Source organism: Anolis carolinensis, unplaced genomic scaffold (assembly GCF_035594765.1).
Source record: "Anolis carolinensis isolate JA03-04 unplaced genomic scaffold, rAnoCar3.1.pri scaffold_9, whole genome shotgun sequence".
NCBI lineage: Eukaryota > Metazoa > Chordata > Lepidosauria > Squamata > Dactyloidae > Anolis > Anolis carolinensis.
The window spans coordinates 17,914,260-17,939,375 of NW_026943820.1; the positions used below are offsets into that span (position 1 = coordinate 17,914,260).

Genomic DNA, 25,116 nt, shown 5'->3' on the forward strand with positions numbered 1-25,116 from the left:
GGCCTCACAGGGAAACCCTGTGCGGGTGTGCAGGTGCTCCACGTGTAGCCAAATGAAACCTAAAGTAACCATGGTGGGCAACTGCATATATTTGAGCCTTGTAGTGGCCTTAAGCAGCGAAGTGGGAAATGGCATTGTTAGGACTTTAGGCACCATGATTCAAATCTCCATTCAATCTCAACATTCACCATCACCAGGCATTCCTTCCAACCATAAGACAGAGATGAGACAGAAAGCTAAGACATATTCACATACTTAGTGAATGCCTTAATGCCACTCTATTCTACATTGGTCAGATCTCACCTGGAATAACACTGCGCCCAGTTCTGGGTACAACAATTCAAGAAGAATATGGACAAGCTGGAACTTGACCAGAGAAGGGAGGCCAAAATGATAAAAGATCTGGAGGCCAAACTCAAACACAGATAGATACCTTCATAAAAACTCCAACCATCACCCAAATCAAAAAAGGAGCACAATCAAAGCCCTGACAGACCGTGCACAAAGAATCTGTGAACCTCACCTCCTCCAAGGAGAACTAAACCACCTAAACTGGGCTCTACAGGCCAATGGAGACTCCACCACAGACATCAGAAGAGCTGCAAGGCCAAGAACAAGCCATGAGAGTCAAGACAAAGATCCACCCAGAGGAAAGGTGTTCTTACCATACATCAAGGGAACCACTGACCGCACAGGCAAACTGATGAAGAAGCACAACCTACAAACTATCTACAGACCCACAAAGAAAATCCAACAAATGCTATGGTCAGCGAAGGACAAGAGGGATCCTCTCACCTCTGCAGGAGTCTACCGGATACCATGCAGCTGTGGACAAGTCTACATAGGGACCACCAAACACAGCATTGCCCAAACAGGAGTCAAAGAACATGAAAGGCACTGCAGACTAATTCAACCAGAGAAATCAGCCATAGCAGAGCATTTGATGAACCAGCCTGGACACAGTATATTATTTGAGAACACAGAAATGCTGGACCATTCCAACAACTATCATGTCAGACTACACAGAGAAGCCATTGAAATCCACAAGCATGTGGACAACTTCAACAGAAAGGAAGAAACCATGAAAATGAACAAAATCTGGCTACCAGTATTAAAAAAAACTCTAAAATCAAAACAGTAGATGGGAACCAACACTCTGAGGGCAGAGAACAGCTAATGACTGAACAAAGGATGCCCCCAGGCAAGAGACAAAAACCTTTCCAATGCTAATTAGGGTGATTAACTGAAACATGAATGCTGGCTTCCCAGTGACAAAGGACTCTTGCCACACCCTGGACTCTACACAGATATATATTCTTTCCTTTCCTTACCTAGTTTATCCATACCTCACAACCTCTGAGGATGCCTGCCATAGATGTGGGCGAAACGTCAGGAGAGAATACTTCTGGAACATGGCCACACAGCCCGAAAGACATACAACAACCCTGTGATCCCGGCCATGAAAGCCTTCGACAACACCTATGTGGAGAGTCTTAAGAAATTGAGTATGTTTAGCTTGAAGAAAAGAAGGCCGGGGGACGTGATAGCCAGGCTTAAATATTTGAAAGGATGTTACCTTGAGGAGGAAGTAAGCATCTTTTTTGTTGCTCTAGAGACCAGAATCTGGAGCAATGGATTCAAACTACAAGAAAAAAGAGTCCACCTCAACATTAGGAAGAATTTCCTGATGGTAAGAGCTGTTCAACAGTGGAATACGATGCCTCGGAGTGCAATGGAGTCTCCTTCTCTGGAGAATTTAAAGCAGAGTCCGGATGGCCATCTGTCATGCGTGCTTTGGTTTTCCTTTTCCTGCATGGTAGGGGGTTGGACTGGATGGCCATTAGGGTCTCTCTATGATCTTTTAGTTCATGCCTGGCTTTTCAGCAACACATACTCAATGTTGTATTCATTAAACTAAGCCAGGAGGCAGGGTTTATATGACTGCTACACTCTTACTTTGCACAGAGCTTTGTGGTGATGGAGGCATTGATGATGATAACAACAACAACAACAACAACAACAACAACAACAACAACAACACGATGACCCATTATCACACAACCCTCCTGATTACCCCCAAAATACTTCTCAGGTTTCCTGGCTCCTCATTCAGGGGATCTTGATATTGGTAGCCTGAATGACAAATTATCCAAACATCATCAACAAACAGTGTAACAATCTTTTGAAAGTGAGAAAAAGTGTGATGGTGGTCACAAATAATAATAATAATAAAAATAATAACAACAACAACAACAACAACAACAACGTTACTTACTGTATATACTCGCGTATAAGCCTAGCTTTTCAGCCCTTTTTTTAAGACTGAAAAAGCCCCCCTCAGCTTATACTCGGGTGAGGGTCCTGGTTGGCTTATATTTGGGTCAGCTTATACTCAAGAATATATGGTACATTTATTCTTTTTCTCTATTATTATTGATATTATTACATTTATTAATTTCTCTATTATTATTGGTATTATTACATTTATTATTTTTCTCTATTATTGTTGCTACTGTTACATTTATTTTACTCTATTATTATTATTATTATTAATACATTTATTATTTCACTCTGATATTATTATTATTATTATTATTATTATTATTATTATTTTATTGTATGACACAGCAAACAAGATAGACATGCTGGATTTCATATCACAAAATCACACTTCCCAAGTGTCTAGGACTGTGTGATGTATTATTATTATTATTATTATTATTATTATTATTATTATTATTATTTTATTCTATGTATGCTTCTTCTCCAGAAGCAACTCCGGTTGCTCCTGACATGAAAAAAAAACTACATGTATTATTTTCCTGTAATTATTGTTATTTTTATTATTATTACATGTATTATTTTACTCTATTATTATTAAAAGGATACATAAGCACATTTACATTGCAGAAGATGAGAATAATCAGAGTTAAGTCTTATCTTAAATTACAGCGTTATGTAAGCATTCAAAAACATTTAACCTACTGATGCCTCAATTAATGTAATTTTATTATTACAGTAGAGTCTCACTTATCCAAGCCTCGCTTATCCAAGCCTCTGGATAATCCAAGCCATTTTTATAGTCAATGTTTTCAATATACAGTAGAGTCTCACTTATCCAAACTAAACGGGCCAGCAGAAGCTTGGATAAGCGAATATCTTGGATAATAAGGAGAGATTAAGGCAAAGCCTATTAAACATCAAATTAGGTTATGATTTTACAAATTAAGCACCAAAACATCATGTTATACAACAAATTTGACAGAAATAGTAGTTCAATACGCAGTAATGTTATGTTGTAATTACTGTATTTACGAATTTAGCACCAAAATATCATGATATATTGAAAACATTGATTACAAAAATGGCTTGGATTATCCAGAGGCTTGGATAAGTGAGGCTTGGATTAGTGAGACTCTACTGTATTGTGATATTTTGGTGCTAAATTCGTAAATACAGTAATTACAACATAACATTACTGCGTATTGAACTATGTTTTCTGTCAGATTTGTTGTATAACATGATGTTTTGGTGCTTGATTTGTAAAATCATAACCTACTTTGATGTTTAATAGTAGTTTTACTTAATCCCTCCTTATTATCCAAGATATTCGCTTATCCAAGCTTCTGCTGGCCCGTTTAGCTTCGATAAGTGAGATTCTACTGTATCTGTTTTTATTTCTGAAATTTACCCCTCTCGTCTTATACTGGAGTCAATGTTTTCCCAGTTGTTTGTGGTAAAATTAGATGCCACGGCTTATATTCGGGTCGGCTTATACTCGAGTATATACGGTATATTCCACCCTCTCTCTCCTAAGCTTGAAATGCATTGTCCTCCTACAGCAAAAGAGTAAAACAATCGGGCTCCTTATCGAGGTATGCCCCACACCTTGACACTGATCCATTCACAGACTCTCTAACCCAGGGGTCCCCAAACTAAGGCCCGGGGGCCAGATGCGGCCCTCCAAGGTCATTTACCTGGCCCCCGCCCTCAGTTTTAGACTTAGGCTCACCCAAAGTCTGAAATGACTTGAAGGCACTCAACAATAACAACAATCCTACTTAACTTGACTATATCATTGGGCAGAAGCAGGCCCACACTTCCCATTGAAATCCTGATAGGTTTATGTTGGTTAAAATTGTTTTTATTTTTAAATATTGTATTGTTCTTTCATTTACCAATACTGTGCTATAATAATAATATAATATATTGTGTATACATATTATATTATTAATAATATTATTATAATGTCATACAATATAATAATATTAATAATAATATAATATATTAATTATACATTATATATTAAATTTAATATTACTAATAATATTACCATATAGTGGTATAGTACAATATAGTAATATATAATGCTAATATTGTGCTATGCTAATAATATAATATATTGTATGTACATACAACTTGTAAGCTGCTCTGACTCCTTCGGGGTGAGAGAGGGTGGGATATAAATGTGGTAAATAAAAAATAAATAATTGTTGTTGGGGTTTTTTTGCACTACAAATAAGACATGTGCAGTGTGCATAGGAATTTGTTCATATTTTTTTTCAAATGATAATTCGGCCCTTCAAGAGTCTGAGGGACCATGAACTGGCCCTCCACTTCAAAAGTTTGAGGACCCCTGCTCTAACCGATGGTCACATCTTGTCTCCTGAATATTCAGAAGGGTACTCTTCCCCCCTCCTCTCTTTTTGTCCCCAGGACAAGGGGCTTTCATGCTGGGTGAAGAGCAGCTCTGCCAGGACAGCACATGGGTGGACGGGCAAAATTGTTTTTCGGTGTACTCTGGGACTCAATTAGCAAAACGGTGGTGTACGTCGGTTTGCTCTCCCCCTTTTCTCCCTGGCAGGAACCACTCATTAGAGCCCATTGTTGCCTGTAACTCATTTTTGGCCCTTGGGGGTGAGCTCCTGGACAAGGGGTCATGCCGGCCTTATTTTGGAAAAGGGACAAGAATTTAATGGCAAGGCCTGGGGTCAATCCCTGACAAGTTAAAAAAAGAAAAAGCATGGAATCTGTCAATGAAAACTATTTGTTTTAACCCTTTTAAGAACTGGGACCCATTACTTTTCAGAAACCTTTCGCTGTTGAATGTGTTGTCGAAGGCTTTCATGGCCGGGATCACAGGGTTGTTGTATGTCTTTCGGGCTGTGTGGCCATGTTCCAGAAGTATTCTCTCCTGACATTTCGCACACATCTATGGCAGGCATCCTCAGAGGTTGTGAGGTATGGATCGCTATTGCCTCCTGCCCGACGCACGGGTAATTCCTCTGGCTAATATCCCTTCTCCGCATCCCTTTGGCAATGGGATGCTTTGAATAATACCAAACTAATATATACCCAGGGGCCTCTGGTGGCACAGTATGTTAAAGCGCTGAGCTGCTGAACTTGCAGATTGAAAGGTCTCAGGTTCAAATCCCGGGAGCAGAATGAGTGTCCGCTGTTAGCCCCAGCTCCTGCCAACCTAGCAGTTCGAAAACATGCCAATGTGAGTATTTATTTATTTATTTATTTACAACATTTATATTCCGACCTTCTCACCCCGAAGGGGACTCAGGGCGGATCACATTACACATATAGGCAAACATTCAATGCCTTTAAACATAGAACAAAGACAAGACAAACATAGGTTCCGAGCGGGCCTCGAACTCATGACCTCCTGGTCAGAGTGATTCATTGCAGCTGGTTTCAGCTGGCTTGCTCTCCAGCCTGCGCCACAGCCTGGGCTATTGAGTAGATCAATAGGTACTGCTCCAGCAGGAAGGTAACCGCGCTCCATGCAGTCATGCTGGCCACCTGACCTTGGAGGTGTCTACGGACAACGCCGGCTCTTCGGCTTAGAAATGGAGATGAGCACCAACCCCCAGAGTCGGTCATGACTGGACTTATCGTCAGGGAAAAACCTTTACCTTAATATATACCCAAGGGCCCTGGTGGCACAATGTGATAAAGCGCTGAGCTGCTGAACTTGCGGACCAAAAGGTCCCAGGTTCAAATCCCGGGAGCAGAATGAGAGTCCGCTGTTAGCCCCAGCTCCTGCCAACCTAGCAGTTCGAAAACATGCAAATGTGAGTAGATCAATAGGTATCGCTCCGGCGGGAAGGTAACGGCGCTCCATGCAGTCATGTTGGCCACATGACCTTGGAGGTGTCTACGGACAACACCGGCTCTTCAGCTTAGAAATGGAGATGGGCACCAACCCCCCAGAGTCGGTCACGACTGGACTTAACGTCAGGGAAAAACCTTTACCTTAATATATACCCAGTGGCCCTGGTGGCACAATGTGATAAAGCGCTGAGCTGCTGAACTTGCGGACCAAAAGGCCATTTAGCTTGGATAAGTGAGACTCATATATATATATATATATATATATATATATATATATATATATGTGTGTGTGTGTGTGTGTGTGTGTGTGTGTGTGTATATATATATATATATATATATACATATTTTATTACTATTCTATTATTGTAGTATATTATCATATTATTACTATTATATTATTATTATATTATTATTTATTCATAACTACATTGAAACTAGAATAGAAAGAAATCAGCGTGGAAACTGCAAGAAGTACCATAGATTGTTGTACGTGGAAATAATGGTAGTAAATAGTTTTTGATTTATTAAATACAGTTATATATAACAATTATATATTTTTGTTATTTAAACTATACATATTGCGAAATTATGGTTTTTTTCTTGAAGTGACACACCACCCAAGTCATGCTAGGTTTTTTGGTGAATTTTGACACATCAAGCGCAAAAGGTTGCCCATCACTGATCTAGAGCAAACTTGCCCAACATGACAAACTGCAAGTACTGATAAGAGTTTCAGGAGGTTAACCTGGCATGATGTGTTGTAGTTCACCCACAACCTTACGCCTTTTGTAAAATAAAAAATGATTTTTTCAAATAACCCGAGCAATGCTGGGTACCCAAGCTGGAGTATAATACGTATATTATATGGTATATACGAAGGTTGAATGAAAAGTAATCCCTCCACCTTAGTTACTCCAGTTTGGATGGGAATATTTTAATAAATCAAACACAGACATAATCCTTAGAATGTACTCTTTAACTACCACTATTCACTTTCCCACATAATCACCAGACGATTGGATACATTTCTGTCAACTTTGCACTTTAACAACACAACCATTCAATGCTAAGGCTTCCTGTCAAATGGAACTGTAGAGGAGAGTCTACTGAACAAGCCAGGACCTGCTGCAGACCAGTACTGCCTTCTGTTGAGGATTTACGAAGGTGGAGACATTACTTTTCATTCAACCCTCGTATATTCTATGAAACTCTTATAAGGTGTTGGTTTAACCTCTGGCTTGCTAGTAAAACTGTATTACTGTGTCACAAAAGCATGCATGTCTAAAAAGCCTGTCATAGCCAACATAGAAAGTTTGGAAAGCTCTGATCTATGGGGCACTGCCAAATGATGCTACGACAGCCACGAATTTAGACAGCATTAAAAGGACTTGTTAAATATCATTGGCTTCCAAATTGGAGGGACAATATTCCTGGATAATAGTCACAATAGGCAAGTGCTTGTAAACTCACATTCTGTTAATGTGCATTCCCAGAGAATTCTGTTGTGGAAATGGAATATAGACTAGGTCAGGGGTCCTCAAACTTTTAAAGCAGAGGGCTGGTCCACGATCCTTCAGACTGTTAAGGGGCCGAATTATCATTTGGAGAAAAAAAACCCAACAAATGCACACTGCACATGTCTTATTTGTAGTGCAAAACAACAACAATGAAAGAACAATACAATATTTAAAAATGAAAACATTTGTAACCAACATAAACCTATCAGGATTTCAATGGGAAGTCTGGGCCTGCTTCTGGCCAATGAGATAGTCAAGTTAATTAGGATTGTTGTTGTTGTGTGCCTTCAAGTCATTTCAGACTTTGGGCAAGCCTAAATCTAAAATTATTTATTTATTCATTTACTACATTTATTTATTACATTTATATCCCGCCTTTCTCACCCCGATAGGGACTCAGAGCAGCTGTATGTACATACAATATATTATATTACAGTAGAGTCTCACTTATCCAACACTTGCTTATCCAACGTTCTGGATTATCCAACGCATTTTTGTAGTCAATGTTTTCAATACATCGTGATATATTGGTGCTAAATTTGTAAATACAGTAATTACTACATAGCATTACTGTGTACTGAATTACTTTTTCTGTCAAATTTGTTGTATAACATGATGTTTTGGTGCTTAATTTGTAAAATCATAACTTAATTTGATGTTTAATAGGCTTTTCCTTAATGCCTCCTTATTATCCAACATATTTGCTTATCCAACATTCTGCCGGCCCGTTTATGTTGGATAAGTGAGACTCTACTGTATTAGCATAGCACAATATTAGCATTATATATTACTATATTGACCCACTATACTGTAATATTATATGTAATATATATCATATAATTAATATTATCATATGGTATTATTAGTATTATATTTGTAGGAGCCTCCGGTGGCCTAGGGGATAAAAGCCTTGTGACTTGAAGGTTGGGTTGCTGACCTGAAAGCTGCCAGGTTCGAATCCTACCCGGGGAGAGTGCGGATGAGCTCCCTCTATCAGCTCCAGCTCCATGCGGGGACATGAGAGAAGCCTCCCACAAGGATGGTAAAACATCAAAAACATCCGGGCGTCCCCTGGGCAACGCCCTTGCAGACAGCCAATTCTCTCACTCCAGAAGCAACTCCGGTTGCTCCTGACACGAAAAAAAGTATTATATTGTATAACATTATAATATTATTATCAATATTATATGTATATACAATATATTATATTATTTAAAATGATATAAAAATATTATATTATAAAACTGAGGGTGGGGGCCAGGTAAATGACCTTGGAGGGCCGCATCCGGCCCCCGGGCCTTAGTTTGGGGACCCCTGGACTAGGTAGTCCTTGTTTGATCTGATTCTGCCCAGCTGTTTGTTTTCTTATGTTGGTTTAATCTTTCAAGGCTGTATTTCCATTGAAGATTCTGGGCACTGTAGACCAAAATATATTTTTAAACTGTTTCTCAAAGCATTCAACATAAGGCATTTCCTTCTCCGTCTGGGTCCCCTCAATGAATTTGCTACACTGTGAAAATAGCTTTGTTTCTCTGTCTACAAATTGACTTTATTGCAGGCAGCCCCGAGATCCCATGGTATGGGGCAGGAAGCAAATATTTTCGCAAATAACATTAGCATATAATTGCTAAAGAGAAAGAACCCATTGGTTCCATTTGGGAACATGAATTCAATGTTTGTTAATTACTTTTCGTTCTGTGTATTTTAATAGATGCATTTTGTAGAAATACATTTTAATATGTGTATTTTACATAACTTCTATTTTATCTTTATGTCAGGAACCACTTGAGAAACCGCAAGTCGCTTCTGGTGTGAGAGAATTGGCCACCTGCAAGGGCATTGCCCAGGGAAGGCCTGGATATTTGATGTTTTACCATCCTATGGGAGGCTTCTCTCATGGCCCCACATGGGGAGATTTTTATTTTATTTTTTCGTGTCAGAAGCAACCGGAGTTGCTTCTGGAGTAAGAGAATTGGCCGTCTGTAAGAATGTTGCCCAGGGGACGCCCGGATGTTTTTGATGTTTTACCATCCTTGTGGGAGGCTTCTCTCATGTCCCCGCATGGAGCTGGAGCTGATAGAGGGAGCTCATCCGCGCTCTCCCTGGGTGGGATTTGAACCTGGCAGCTTTCAGGTCAGCAACCCAACCTTCAAGTCACAAGGCATTTATCCCCTTGGCCACCGGAGGCTCCACATGGGGAGATAGAGCTGACAGAGGAAGCTCACCCACTCTTCCCGGATTCGAACCGTCAACCTGTCGGTCAAAGCACAGCAGACAAAAAAAACCAGTACAAGAAAACCACTCTACAAACTAGAGCTGACAGCTGGCACAACAGAACATTGCATGGAAAGTTCCTTGACAAAATTGAAGGAAAAGCTGACAAGGAGAAGACCTGGCTCTGGCTCACGAATGGGACCCTGAAGAAGGAGACAGAAAGCCCAGGAGAAAGCCATCAGAACAAATGCAATTAAGGCCAAGATCGAAAAATCAGCTGATGACCCAAAATGCAGACTGTGCAAGAAAACTGACGAAACCATTCATCTCCTCAGCTGCTGTAAGAAAATTGCACAGACAGACTACAAACAGAGGCACAACTATGTGGCCCAAATGATTCATTAGAACTTATGCCTCAAGTACTACCTTCCAGCAGTAAAGAACTGGTGGGATCACAAACCTGCAAAGGTATTGGAGAATGAGCACGCAAAGATACTATGGGACTTCCGAATCCAGACTGACAAAGTTCTGGAACACAACACACCAGACATCACAGTTGTGGAAAAGAAAAAGGTTTGGATCATTGATGTTGCCATCCCAGGTGACAGTCACATTGACGAAAAACAACAGGAAAAACTCAGCCACTATCAAGACCTCAAGATTGAACTGCAAAGACTCTAAAACAGTTTAGAATAGGAGTCCCCAAACTTTTTAAACAGGGGGCCAGTTCACGATCCTTTGGACCGTTGGAGGGCCGGACTACAGTTGGCCACTGAGCAATAATAATAATAATTAATAATAATAATAATAATAATAATAATAATAATAATAATAATAATAATAAAGAGGATTGGAAGAGACCCCTTGGGCCCTTGAGTCCAATCCCTTTCTGCCTCTGTGCACCAAAAGCACAAGCAAAGCACCCCTGACAGATGGCCTCCCAGCCTCAATTATTAATAATAGACCCTTGGGCCATTGAGTCCAATCCCCTTCTGCCTTTGTGCACTGAAAGAACAAGTAAAGCACCCCTGACAGATGGCCTCCCAGCCTCAATGTTAATAATAATAATAATAATAATAATAATAATAATAATAATAATAATAATACCCTTGGGCCATTGAGTCTAACCCCCTTCTGCCTCTGTGCACCAAAAGCACAAGCAAAGCACCCCTGACAGATGGCCTCCCAGCCTCAATATTAATATTAATATTAATAATAAGAGTTGTAAGAGAAGAAGAGACCCCTTGGGTCATTAGCCCAACCCCCTTCTGCCCTTGTGCCGTGGGGGCCGGATTAATGGCTTCAATAGGCCTTAGTTTGGGGACCCCTGGTATATACAATATATTATATTATATTATAAAACTGAGGGCGGGGGCCAGGTAGATGACCTTGGAGGGCCGCATCCGGCCCCCGGGCCTTAGTTTGGGGACCCCTGATCTAGATTATCATACCAGATAATCCAGTTTATCTGATTTGAGCTGGATTATATGAGCCTACACTGCCCTATAATCCGGTTCAAAGCAGGATTTTATATGGCAATGTGGATCCAGCCTGAGATGACAGAAGATTAATAGAAATTGTCTTGACAATATGGGACATTTGGAAGGCATGCTGTTTTACATCACATTTTGTTGCTGTTGCTTTCTGCTTTAGAATCTTCGGATATAAATGCTTTATAAATATTCAAAACATGGTTATCCAATATGGCCTGATTCATTGGTAGCTGTCACAGGCCAACTGACCTATGGAATGTATTCAAAGCTGGTAATGATGTGTTGTCAAAGACTTTCAAGGGCAGAATCACTGGGTTGCTGTGAGTTTTCCGGGCTGTATGGCCATGTTCCAGAAGCATTCTGTTGACATTCCACAGACATACAAAACCAACTTGCCTAGTTTCCAACAAACCTCACAACTTCTGGGGATGCCTGCCATAGATGTGGGTGAAATGTTAGGAGAGAATTGCTTCTGGAACATAGCTATACAGCCTGAAAAACTCACAGCAACCTGGTAATGATGGTTGCTCAGATAACTGCATTTAGATGTTCTTTTCTTTGTATGAGTATATGTGTAATGGATACATCTGAATAATTTGTGCACAATGGCCAATGACAGTTTGATCACTGATGGGGTTTGTTGTGTTTTTGTCAATTCAGCTCTTTGTGGCAAATCAATGAATCACTGCAATGAATCACTCTGACCAGAAGGTCATGAGTTTGAGGCCCGCTCGGAGCCTATGTTTGTTTGTCTTTGTTCTATGTTAAAAGGCATTGAATGTTTGCCTATATGTGTAATGTGATCTGCCCTGAGTCCCCTTCGGGGTGAGAAGGGCGGAATATAAATGCTGTAAATAATAATAATAATAATAATAATAATAATAATAATAATAATAATAATAATAATAATAATAACAACCATCATAGAATCATAGAATAGTAGAGTTGGAAGAGACCACATGGGCCATCCAGTCCAACCCCCTGCTAAGAAGCAGGAAATCGCATTCAAAGCACCCCCGACAGATGGCCATCCAGCCTCTGCTTAAAAGTCTCCAAAGAAGGAGCCTCCACCACGGCCCCGGGGAGAGAGTTCCACTTTCGAACAGCTCTCACAGTGAGGAAGTTCTTCCTGATGTTCAAGTGGAATCTCCTTTCCTGTAGTTTGAAGCCATTGTTCCGTGTCCTAGTCTGCAAGGCAGCAGAAAACAAGCTTGCTCCCTCTTCCCTATGACTTCCCTTCACGTATTTGTACATGGTTATCATGTCTCCTCTCAGCCTTCTCTTCTGCAGGCTAAACATGCCCAGCTCTTTAAGCCGCTCCTCATAGGGCTTGTTCTCCAGACCCTTAATCATTTTAGTCGCCCTCCTCTGGACGCTTTCCAGCTTGTCAACATCTCCCTTCAACTGTGGTGCCCAAAATTGGACACAGTATTCCAGGTGTGGTCTGACCAAGGCAGAATAGAGGGGGAGCATAACTTCCCTGGATAATAATAATAATAATAATAATAATAATAATAATAATAATAATAATAATAATAATAATAATAAAGGGCTCGAAGTGCAGCAGCCATTAACTGTTCATCTCTTCCAAATTCATGGTGGTGGCTTCCTTCCATAATATGATCTTCCTCTTGTTATTGCCCTCTGTTTTACCAAACATTGGATTTTATCTCAGAGTGTTTTCTCAATACTTGAAACACGGAATCTCACGGAGCCCATCAGATGACGCAAGATTGTTCTTTGGGTTCCTTGTTTGAGCTCATTTCTAAGGTGTTGGAAAGCACAAGGGTTTTAAAGACGCTTAGGAATTGGCTCAGGTTGAATCTACACTGCCATATAATCCAGTTCAAAGCAGATAATCTGGATTTTATATGGCAGTGTAGATGGGGCTCCCAGCTGGCTCCCTGAGCATAAAACTGTTGTAGCCTGGTCAGATTCTGAGTGTTTAGAACAGGGGTCCCCAAACTAAGGCCCGGGGGCTGGATGTGGCCCATCGAAGCCATTTATCCGGCCCCCATGACACAAGGGCAGAAGGGGGTTGGGCTAAATGATCCAAGGGGTCTCTTCTTCTCTTAAAACCATTATTATTATTATTATTATTATTATTATTATTATTATTATTATTATTATTATTAGAAACACAACAAGATGAGTCCACAGGAGACACTCTGCTGGCTGTTGTATTGGATCATATGTCGGACACTTCCCAAGTGTCTAGGACTGTGTGATGTATCGGCGAATAATGTGTGCATATCCCAGTAAGGTGGCCTTCTGCAGCTGGCAGATGGTAATTTTGTTAGCGCCGATTGTGTTAAGTGCAGGCCAAGGTCTTTAGGCACTGCACCCAGTGTGCTGATTACCATTGGGACCACCTTGACTGGCTTGTGCCAGAGTCTTTGTAATTCGATCTTTAAATCCTCATATCGTGTCAGCTTTTCCAGTTGTTTCTCCTCAATCCTTTTGTCACCTGGGATTGCAACATCGACAGTCCATACTTTGTTTTTTAACATGATTGTGAGGTCAGGAGTATTGTGTTCCAAAACCCTGTATTATTATTATTATTATTATTATTATTATTATTATTATTATTAGTATTAACATTGAGGCGGGGTGGCCATCTGTCAGGGATGCTTTGCTTGTGCTTTTGGTGCACAGAGGCAGAAGGGGGTTGGACTAAATGGCACAAGGGGTCTCTTCCAACCCTCTTTTATTATTATTATTATTATTATTATTATTATTATTATTATTATTATTAACATTGAGGCTGGGTGGCCATCTGTCAGGATTCAATGGCCCAAAGGGTCTCTGCCAACCCTCTTTTTTATTGTTGTGGTTGTTGTTATTATTATTATTGCTCGTTGGCCAACTATAGTCCGGCCCTCCAACGGTACAAAGGATCATCACATGGCCCCCTGTTTAAAAAGTTTGGGGACCCCTGGTATATACATATAATATGATAACAATATTATAATGTTATACAATATAATACTAATAATAATACCATATAATAATATTAATTGTATATTACATATAATATTACAGTATAGTGGTATAGTTCAATATAGTAATATATACTGCTAATATTGTGCTATGTTAATAATATAATATATTGTATGTACATACAGCTGCTCTGAGTCCCCTTCAGGGTGAGAAGGGCGGGATATAAATGTAATAAATAAATGCAGTAAATGAATAAATAAATAATTTTAGACTTAGGCTCACCCAAAGTCTGAAATGACTTGAAGGCACACAACAACAACAACAACAATCCTAATTAACCTGACTATCTCATTGGCCAGAAGCAGACCCACACTTCCCATTGAAATCCTGATAGGTTTATGTTGGTTACAATTGTTTTCATTTTTAAATATTGTATTGTTCTATTGTTGTTGTTGTTTTGCACTACAAATAAGACATGTACAGTGTGCATAGGAATTTGTTCAGGTTTTTTTTTTCCTTCAAATGATAATTTGGCCCCTCCACAGTCTGAAGGATTGTGGACTGGCCCTCTGCTTTAAAAGTTTGAGGACCCGTAATCTAGATTATATGGCAATGTCGATCCAGACCTAGTTTTCATCTAGGGCTTTGAATGTTGGAGGATATGCAATAAGGGAAAATCAAGCCACAACACTTACATTATTGTAAATGGAAAAGGTTAAACTAACAACAAAAGTTTGCAGAAATGGGTTAGTCTTCATCAAGTGGCCCCAAATTAGAACTGTTGGCTCACTTCTGATATCACATAGTGGCAACAGTTTCTGTTTGGCCTTCCTCCCTAAGTGCTGCTAGGATAATCTTATTGGGAATACAACACCACAGGACTTTAAATACTGGGATCCAGTCCCAGATTGGACCAACTGCAAACGCCAGAAAAGTCTTCTCATACTTTAAGGTCAATGTTAGCAGGTAGGTAGGTAGATGTATTGTAACTGCCATAGATGAACATATAAAAGGATCATTGTTAAACAACTCTCTAATTTTATTCCAAAATACTAACCAGGGAACTCTGATTAGGGATGAGAAACAAGTTCATTCAGGTTCACATTATCCAGTTTTAATTTATTTAATTTCATGCATTCCAATGCATGAACAAAAATGTGTGTGTGTATGTGTGTGTGTGTGTGTAGAAAGGAATCTGTCAATTTGTAAAATTCTCTAACGTTTTCAGAACTAAAAGTGTGTAAAGAAAGGGCTTTAAATGATCTACATTGTTTTCACTGAATCATTTTAAGTCCTTAGCGCTCTTTTTAGGTGTATATTTTAAATTGTTTTAATGTTATAAATGGTTTGTTGTGTGTTTTCCGGGCTGTATGGCCATGTTCCAGAAGTATTCTCTCTTATAAATTGTTTAATTCTATTTTATGTTGACTTCTATGATGGTTTAGTCATTTATTTATTTATTTATTTATTTATTTATTTATTTATTTACAGCATTTATATTCCGCCCTTCTCACCCCGAAGGGGACTCAGGGCGGATCACATTACACATACAGGCAAACATTCAATGCCTTTTAACATAGAACAAAGACAAGACAAACATAGGCTCCGAGCGGGCCTTGAACTCATGACCTCCTGGTCAGAGTGATTCATTGCAGTGATTCATTGCAGCTGCTCTCCAGTCTGCGCCACAGCCCAAGCCCTTGTTTTAACCTGAACACCACTAAATTTATTATAATCTGTTGTTCTCTCTACTTGATCCATAAAGCAATGTAAGGAGGAGGAGGAAGAGGAGGAGGAGGACCTGATCAATGACAGTGGGTGGAAATATTTAGCACAACAAAAGTAAATATAACCACTGGAGGAAATTATTTGTTTAATAGGCATCCCTCCCCTCCCCCCATACTTGATGAAAAATTTTGTGTGGTTTGGTGGACACAGCCACACGCCTGTACGGTATAGGCTGGATATAAGGTAAAAGGTTTTTCCCTGATGATAAGTCCATTCGTGACCAACTCTGGGAGTTGGTGCTCATCTCCATTTCTAAGCCGAAGAGCCGGCGTTGTCCGTAGACACCTCCAAGGTCATGTGGCCATAGGCATGACTGCATGGGGCACCGTTATCTTCCCGCCGGAGCGGTAATCTAGGAAAGATCTAGATCAGTGTGGTCCAATGTGGACTGCACGTGGCCCACCAATTCATTTTTGTTGGCCCTTGCCCTTCTTACTGGAAAAAATATTTTAATTTAACATTTGAAAAAAAAATGGTTCAGATACGTAGATGACACCTTCACAGTTTGGAGCCATGGAGAGGAAGAACTCAGCAAGTTCCTGGACCATCTTAACAGCATCCACCCAAACATCCAATTCACCATGGAAAAAGAAAAGGAAGGAAAACTGCCATTTCTAGATGTTCTGGTCATCCGCAAACCCAATCAACAATTGGGCCACACAGTTTACAGAAAACCTACGCACACAGATAGATACCTTCATAAAAACTCCAACCATCACCCAAGTCAAAAAAGGAGCACAATCAAAGCCCTGACAGACCGTGCACAAGGAATCTGCGAACCTCACCTCCTCCAAGGTGAACTCAACCACCTAAACTGGGCTCTACAGGCCAATGGAGACTCCACCACAGACATCAGAAGAGCTGCAAGGCCAAGAACAAGCCATGAGAGTCAAGACAAAGATCCACCCAGAGGAAAGGTGTTCTTACCATACATCAAGGGAACTACTGACCGCATAGGCAAACTGATGAAGAAGCACAACCTACAAACTATCTACAGACCCACAAAGAAAATCCAACAAATGCTACGGTCAGCAAACGACAAGAGGGATCCTCTCTCCTCTGCAGGAGTCTACCGGATACCATGCAGCTGTGGACAAGTCTACATAGGGACCACCAAACGCAGCATTGCCCAAACAAGAGTCAAAGAACATGAAAGGCACTGCAGATTAACTCAACCAGAGAAATCAGCCATAGCAGAGCACTTGATGAACCAGCCTGGACACAGTAGACAAGAGACAAAAACCTTTCCAATGCGAATTAGGGTGATTAACTGAAACATCAATGCTGGCTTCCCAGTGACAAAGGACTCTTGCCACACCCTGGACTCTTCACAGATATATATTCTTTCCTTTCCTTACTTAGTTTATCCATACCTTACAACCTCTGAGGATGCCTGCCATAGATGTGGGCGAAACGTCAGGAGAGAATACTTCTGGAACATGGCCACACAGCCCGAAAGACATACAACAACCCTGTGATCCCGGCCATGAAAGCCTTCGACAACACATTGAAAAAAAAATAGTTTACCCTTCTTACTGCTTTGAGTTTTTAAGAAACATTTTCTTTCTGGAATGTCTCTGGCCCATACATTCCTATACTAAAGTTTGATTGGCCCTCGGGTAACTAAAGGTTGGACCACACTGATCTAGATAAACAAATGAGAGGAAGGTACATTGTAGCACCAGGAAGTTGGCAGTCTCAGATAGCACTGGGACATACATATCTCATATCTGATATGTAACACAGTAGCATCAATGAGGCACAGGGTGTTAGCTGGGTATTCCCCTTAAAAGAGAACGGCCAGCCAAAACTAAGGGCAATTCTGCTTTCCAGTGCATTTGGCCACTTCTTTTAACAATAACTTTGGCTGAGAGTCTCCCTACGGAAGCAGTGAGGCACACTCCCAAAGCAGAGATAAATTGCAAGAAAGATTTGTTGCTTTTACTAAACACAGTGTTCAGCTCAAGAGACACACATTTAGAACAGGAAGCTTTTGCCTTTGAATTATATCAGGATATTTTTCAAGATTATATTTCAGACGACAAAACTGGAAACAGAGCCGGCCCAAGGTAATTTTCAAGTGTAGGCGAACAGAATTTTGGCGCCCCCCCCCCCCCAAACCAATCACTGAAAAATAAAAGTGTTGGATAAGCGAAAATGTTGGATAATAAGGAGGGATTAAGGAAAAGCCTATTAAACATCAAATGACATTAAGATTTTACAAATTAAGCACCAAAACATCATGTTTTACAAGAAATCAACAGGAAAAGCAGTCTCGACTGCACCCCCGTATGTTTTGTGCCCGAAGTGACCGCTTAATTCGACTCATTGTTGGACCGGCTCTGACTGGAAACACCATCTCTGAGTATTCCTTGCTTAGGAAAACCCTATGAAATGCATGGACAGGTGATCTGAAGGCACAAACATTACATTAGGACAAAGGTCTTTCCCATATCTCAGTTCATTAAGCTGGCATATTTATTTATTTATTTACAACATTTATATCCCGCCATTCTCGCCTCGAAGGGGACACAGAGTGGCTTACATGAGTGGCATTATTACATGCCCGAACAACAACAACAATTAAAAACAATTAAACAACAATTTGAAACAACATTAAAATGACATATGTAAACATTAGATGACTATTGTGCATAGATCCGAAGCCAGATAATCAGATAATCATATTCATCAATCCAAAGCCAATTCCCACTATATTGCACAGATAATTATGCTGGGGCCAAATGCTTATTCCCAGAGCCAAGTTTTCACTTGTTTGTGAACTGACAGGAGGGAAGGGGCTGATTTAATTAATTGATTAATTAATTTACAAAAATTTTACCCCGCCTTTCTCACCCAAAGGGACTCAAGGCGGCTTATAACACCGGGCAAAATTCAATGCCAAACAAATTAGTAGAAATTAACAGCACATTTAAAACCATTAACAATAATCAATAAGAATACATTATACAAGCATTAAAAACATATACTGTATATACTTGAGTATAAGCCTAGTTTTTCAGTGGAAGATGAAGCAACTGCTCCCCGCTGTGGCCAGAATCGAACATCGCCTTAGAGAAGGTTAAATTGCCTCTGCGTCTGTCTGTCTCTGTTTGATGTGTTTATGGGCACTGAATGTTTGCCCTATGTGTATATAATATGATCCGCCCTGAGTCCCCTTCGGGGTGAGAAGGGCGGAATATAAATACTATAAATAACTAATTAAATAAAATAGCTCTCTAATGCTTCACCAAGGGCCCATCTACACAGCAACTAAAACACGGGGTTTACCAAGGTAAAAAGGTAGCTACTTGACGTTAGAGCTAAATGCACATTGATTTGCTGCAATGGCTGAAAAACACATGCTTTCCTCCCTTTCCCCCTGTGTGGACTGCTCCAACACATGTCCGCTTTTAAAAAGCTTTAAACAGCTGATTAGCTGATTGGACCGTGAAATGGACAAAGAACTGATTTAAATGAATTGCGAATGGATAGCAATTAGAACTCTCTGAAACCCTTTATTTTAAACTGTATAATATTAAACAGAGCTTGAATAAACAATTGGGGAAGGGAGAAATCCAGCAGAAGTTCTTTTAAAAATAAGTCACTCCATTATATGCTGAACCTTAAATACATACGTGAGAATCTGCTTATATTTATATTGAGATATTCACATGTGCGCATATACAATCCAGCACATAATGGAGTGATATTTTTATAAACCCTTCCGCTGGATGTCCCCTGTCCGCCCTCCATCTCAATTCTACAAAGTGTGCCAGGCTCTGATAAGTCACCAAGCTCTGGGGCCAAAGCCACGTCACATCTTTCACCTAATATTTTGTTGTTTAATCCATCCTCTAAAAAACTAATGTGTGAGACTGACTCCACCTGTTGCTCCCTTTATCGATCAGCCTACAATCCCCATCTCTCCCTTTCCTTGTTTCCAAGCAATGAAAGAAATGGCATAGAAGAATGGAAGAAAACATTACCAAAATTGCCAATCTCTTCCTTATCTCAACACAGTTATCTCTGGTACATTATGTGCTAACTGCTTCTTGCTTTGAATCTTAAAGTCCTGTAAATTACTTAATTTCTTTCCAACAACTTTTCAGAGTTTTGTATTGCATGCAAAACTATATAGTCAAAGTCAACAGTTTTCAAAAACTGTGTTCCACAGAACCCTAGGGTTCCACAAAAACAACACAGAGTTACATACTTACAAACTTTTAAAATATTTTTCAAAAATCTTTGAAAAGGATTTTATTGAAATTATATGTACCTCTGTACCTTTAAAAATTTGAATGTGTGCCATTGAATGACTTTTGAGTACAGCTAATAAACACATCAAGCAAAAATGGACCCTAGAAATAATATCATACAAAAGCTGGCTGGCACAACCTGGGGATCACAACCAGATTCAGTGAAGACATCTGCCTTTGCGCTTTGCTACTCTGCTGCTGAATAGTATCTCACCACGTTAAAACAGTGGATGTGGCTTTTAATAATACAGTAGAGTCTCACTTATCCAACGTTCTGGATTATCCAACACATTTTTGTAGTCAATGTTTTCAATGCATTGTGATATTTTGGTGCTAAATTCGTAAATACAGTAATTACTACATAGCATTAATGTGTAATGAACTACTTTTTCTGTCAATTTTGTTGTATAACGTTAGATCCATCTGTTTGTAACAACTACAGACCAATTTCCAATCTCCCGGTTTTGGGCAAGGTGCTGGAGAGGGTGGTCGCCACGCAGCTCCAGGAGTTCCTCGATGACACTGATTTTCTGGACCTCTCGCAGTCTGGCTTCAGGCCTGGGCACAGCACCGAGACGGCTTTGGTGGCCTTGGTGGATGACCTCCGCAGGGAGCTGGACAGGGGGAGTGTGACCCTGCTGGTTCTCTTGGACATCTCAGCGGCTTTCGATACCATCGACCATGGTATCCTTCTGGGGAGGCTCTCCGGGATGGGGCTCGGTGGCACGGTTCTGCTGTGGCTCCAGTCCTTCCTGGAGGGCCGTTCCCAGATGGTGAAGCTGGGGGACACCTGCTCGGACCCCTGGCCATTGACCTGTGGGGTCCCGCAAGGGTCTATTCTATCCCCCATGCTATTCAACATCTACATGAAACCGTTGGGCGAGGTCATCCGGAGTTTTGGAGGGTGTTGCCATCTCTACGCAGATGACACGCAAATCCACTACTCCTTTCCATCTGACTCCAAGGAAGCCCCTCAGATACTGAACCAGTGCCTGGCCGCTGTGGCGGACTGGATGAGGAGGAACAAGCTGAGGATCAATCCTGACAAGACAGAGGCCCTCCTGGTCAGTCGCTTGTCTGATCGGGGTATTGGGTGGCAGCCTGTGCTGGATGTGGTTGCACTCCCCCTGAAATCACAGGTCCGCAGTTTGGGGGTCCTCCTGGATTCAGCGTTGACGCTTGAGGCTCAGGTGTCGGCGGTGGCCGGGAGGGCCTTCGCACAACTCAAGCTTGTGCGCCAACTGCGACCATACCTCGTGAAGTCTAACTTGACCACGGTGGTGCATGCCTTAGTTACCTCTAGGCTGGACTACTGTAATGCGCTCTACGTGGGGCTTCCCTTGAAGACGGGCCGGAAATTACAATTGGTCCAGCGCTCGGCGGCCAGATTAATAACGGGGGCGAACTACAGGGAAAGATCTACTCCCTTGTTTAAGGAGCTCCACTGGCTGCCGTTCATTTTCCGGTCCCAATTCAAGGTGCAGATTATCACCTATAAAGCCCTAAACGGTTTGGGACCCGCCTACCTTCGTGACCGTATCTCCTATCATAAACCTGCCCGATCTCTTCGATCGTCAGGGGAGGCTCTCCTGTCGCCTCTGCCTATTTCTCAGGCCCGTCTTGTGGGAACAAGGGAGAGGGCCTTTTCTGCTGTGGCCCCCCGACTGTGGAATTCACTGCCCATTGAGATTAGGCAGGCCCCCACTTTGCTAGCCTTTAAGAAAGACTTAAAAACATGGCTCTTCCGGTGTGCCTTTGGAGAGTAACTGTCATATTTTCCTTCAGTTATTCCCTTGGGATATCTATCCTATAGACTGTTCCACTATTTTATGTCCCTGCTCCCCGTGGTTTTATTCATATGTCTTTCTCACCTGCCCTGGTTTTTATTGCTTTTTCTGAATTTTGGATTGTAATGTATGTTATTATTTATTGTATTGTTAAATTGTGTTATGATATGTTGTTTTATATTTTGTCATATTGTATGGTTTTGGGCATGGCCCCATGTAAGCCGCCCCGAGTCCCCGTTGGGGAGATGGTGGCGGGGTATAAATAAAGTTTTATTATTTTTATTATTATTATTATTATTAACACAATGACGTTGTATGACACAGCAAACAAGATAGATATGCTGGATTTCATATCACAAAATCACAAGTCGAACACTTCCCAAGTGTCTAGGACTGTGATGTATTTTCGGATGATGCGTGCAGATCCCAGTAAGGTGGCCTTTTGCAGTTGGCAGATCGTAATTTTGTCAATGTCTATTGTTTCCAAATGCCGGCTGAGATCTATTATTATTATTATTATTATTATTATTATTATTATTATTATTATTATTATTATTACATGATGTTTTGGTGCTTAATTTGTAAAATCATAACCTTTTTGATGTTTAATAGGCCTTTTCTTAATTTCTCCTTATTATCCAACATATTCGCTTATCCAACATTCTGCCGGCCTGTTTATGTTGGATAAGTGAACCTCTACTGTAAATAATAATAAGAAAACATCTCCTCAAGAGCACTCAGGACAGTTTCCAACATAGCAAAACATTCAATTGCCAAAAATGTATTTATTTTATTTATTTACAGTATTTATATTCCACCCTTCTCACCCCGAAGGGGACTCAGGGCGGATTACAATGAACACATATATGGCAAACATTCAATGCCAACAGACAAACAACATATATAGACAGACACAGAGGCATTGAATATTTTTTTCCAGCTTCATGATTCCGGCCACAGGGGGAGCCGTTGCTTCACTGTCCACTAGTGGCTGTACTTCCTCATTCCTTTCCTCGTGCTTTGCTGGCAGTTTTATGATGTTGTAAATTAGTTAAATTAGCCTCCCGCCTAAAGCGTACCTAAATTTCCCTACTTGACAGATGCAACTGTCTTTCGGGGCTGCATAGGTCAACAGCAAGCCGGGCTATTTAATGGTCGGGGGCTTAACCCGACCCGGGATTCGAACTCATGACCGCTCGGTCAGTAGTGATTTATTGCAGCTGGTTACTAGCCAGCTGCGCCGTAGCCTGGCCCCCGAAACCATACAACAAATTAAGCATAGCAAAAATAATAAACATAAAATAAGAACATACAATTCAAAACAATCACAAAAATGGGGCCAAAACAACGGGGCCAAAACACAATGACCAGGGCTTCAGGGTGGGCATGGCCAACTATAAAGTGCTAGGCAAAACTAGTGCAACAGAATGAGACATGCCGCATTATCACAGGATATCTATGCCCTACACCACTGGAAAAATTATACTGTAGTGTTTAGCCAGTATTGCACCACCTGACATACATCGGAAAGTAGCAGCCATTAATGAAAGGACCAAGGCAGTAACATCCCCGGCCCATCTTCTGTTCAGCAAGGAACAGCTTTCTAAGATCTACAGAGATACTTCCAGGAACACCTCAGCAAGCGAGAGTCCAAAAGTGGCAGGCTACAACCCAGAACCTCAATCAGTGGCTGATACTGGATAAGAAACTCCCTCCTGGGCACACAGAAGACTGGGTGACCTGGAAGATGCTGAACGAACTGCGCTCTGGCACCAATCTTAGGAAATGGGGCTACCAAAAGAAAGGCTTGTGGTTATCTTTAAAATGCTTTGTCTTTCTTTCCAAGCTGACTCTGTTGTACAAAATATTCAGGCAATAGGAGTAAATGAAAGGAGGGCTTTTTGCATTCACAAGGCTTAGGGACTGAGTTGGGACTCAGTCGGAAAAATCTGAAGGCAGAAAACGTTTGGGAACCCGCTGCTGGGAGCCTTAATGAACTCTTACTGCTGCTGCTGCTACTACTAATCCTGGGGCACTCCGGGGGCTTTTCTGGGAACGAAAAGCATTTCCAGATCTAGCCAACATTCACAGCCCACTTCTATCTTTTTCTTCTATATAATCAAAGTGAAAGTTTGTATATATGTGTCTGTGTTTATTTGTATGTATTTTCCAAAACAGCCCCCACTTCCAGAGAGCATTGTGACTCTCACGGACGATGGATCTCAACCAAACGTGGCACACAGACCCCCCCCCCCCAATGACCAACATGAAGAGAGGTTTTGGGAGGAGAGAGAATTGGCCCTGGATTATGGGAGTTATAGTTCACCCACAATCAAGGAGCACGATGGACCCAGCGGGCAATGAAATTTGGCATACACATTCCCAACTTTAAATACTGGCAGAGTTTGAAGGGGATTGACCTTAGAGGTTGGGAGTTGTAGTTCACCCACATCAAAGAGCATTGTGAATCCAACCAAGGATGGATCTGGACCAAACTTGGCATACACATGCAGTATGGCCAACTTTGAATACTGGCAGGGTTTGGAGGGGATTGACCTTGGAGGTTGGGAGTTGTAGTTCACCCACATCAAAGGGCTGTTTGGAAGTGGAACTCTCTGCCCCGGACTGTGGTGGAAGCTCCTTCTTTGGAGACTTTTAAGCAGAGGCTGGATGGCCATCTGTCGGGGGTGCTTTGAATGTGATTTCCTGCTTCTTGGCAGGGGGTTGGACTAGATTGCCCATGAGGTCTCTTCCAACTCTACTATTCTATGATTCTATAAGAGCACTGTGAACCCAACCAAGGATGGATCTGGACCAAACTTGACATGCATACCCAACATGCCCAACTTTGAATAATGGCAGATTTGAAAGAGATTGACCTTGGAGGATGGGAGTTGTAGTTCACTCTCATCCAGAGAGCACTGTGAACCCAACCAACGATGAATGTGGACAAAACTTGGCACACAGACTCAACAGGATCAACTCTGAATCCTGG

At 41.1% G+C, this 25,116-nt stretch overlaps 1 protein-coding gene across 2 annotated transcripts in view; it reads right to left on the reverse strand.

Annotated features, from left to right (window-relative positions):
- The window catches only part of slc7a10 (solute carrier family 7 member 10), an 84,417-nt gene that overhangs the window by 58,334 nt on the left and 967 nt on the right, over positions 1-25,116 (reverse strand). The gene's annotated exons all lie outside the window — the stretch shown is intronic.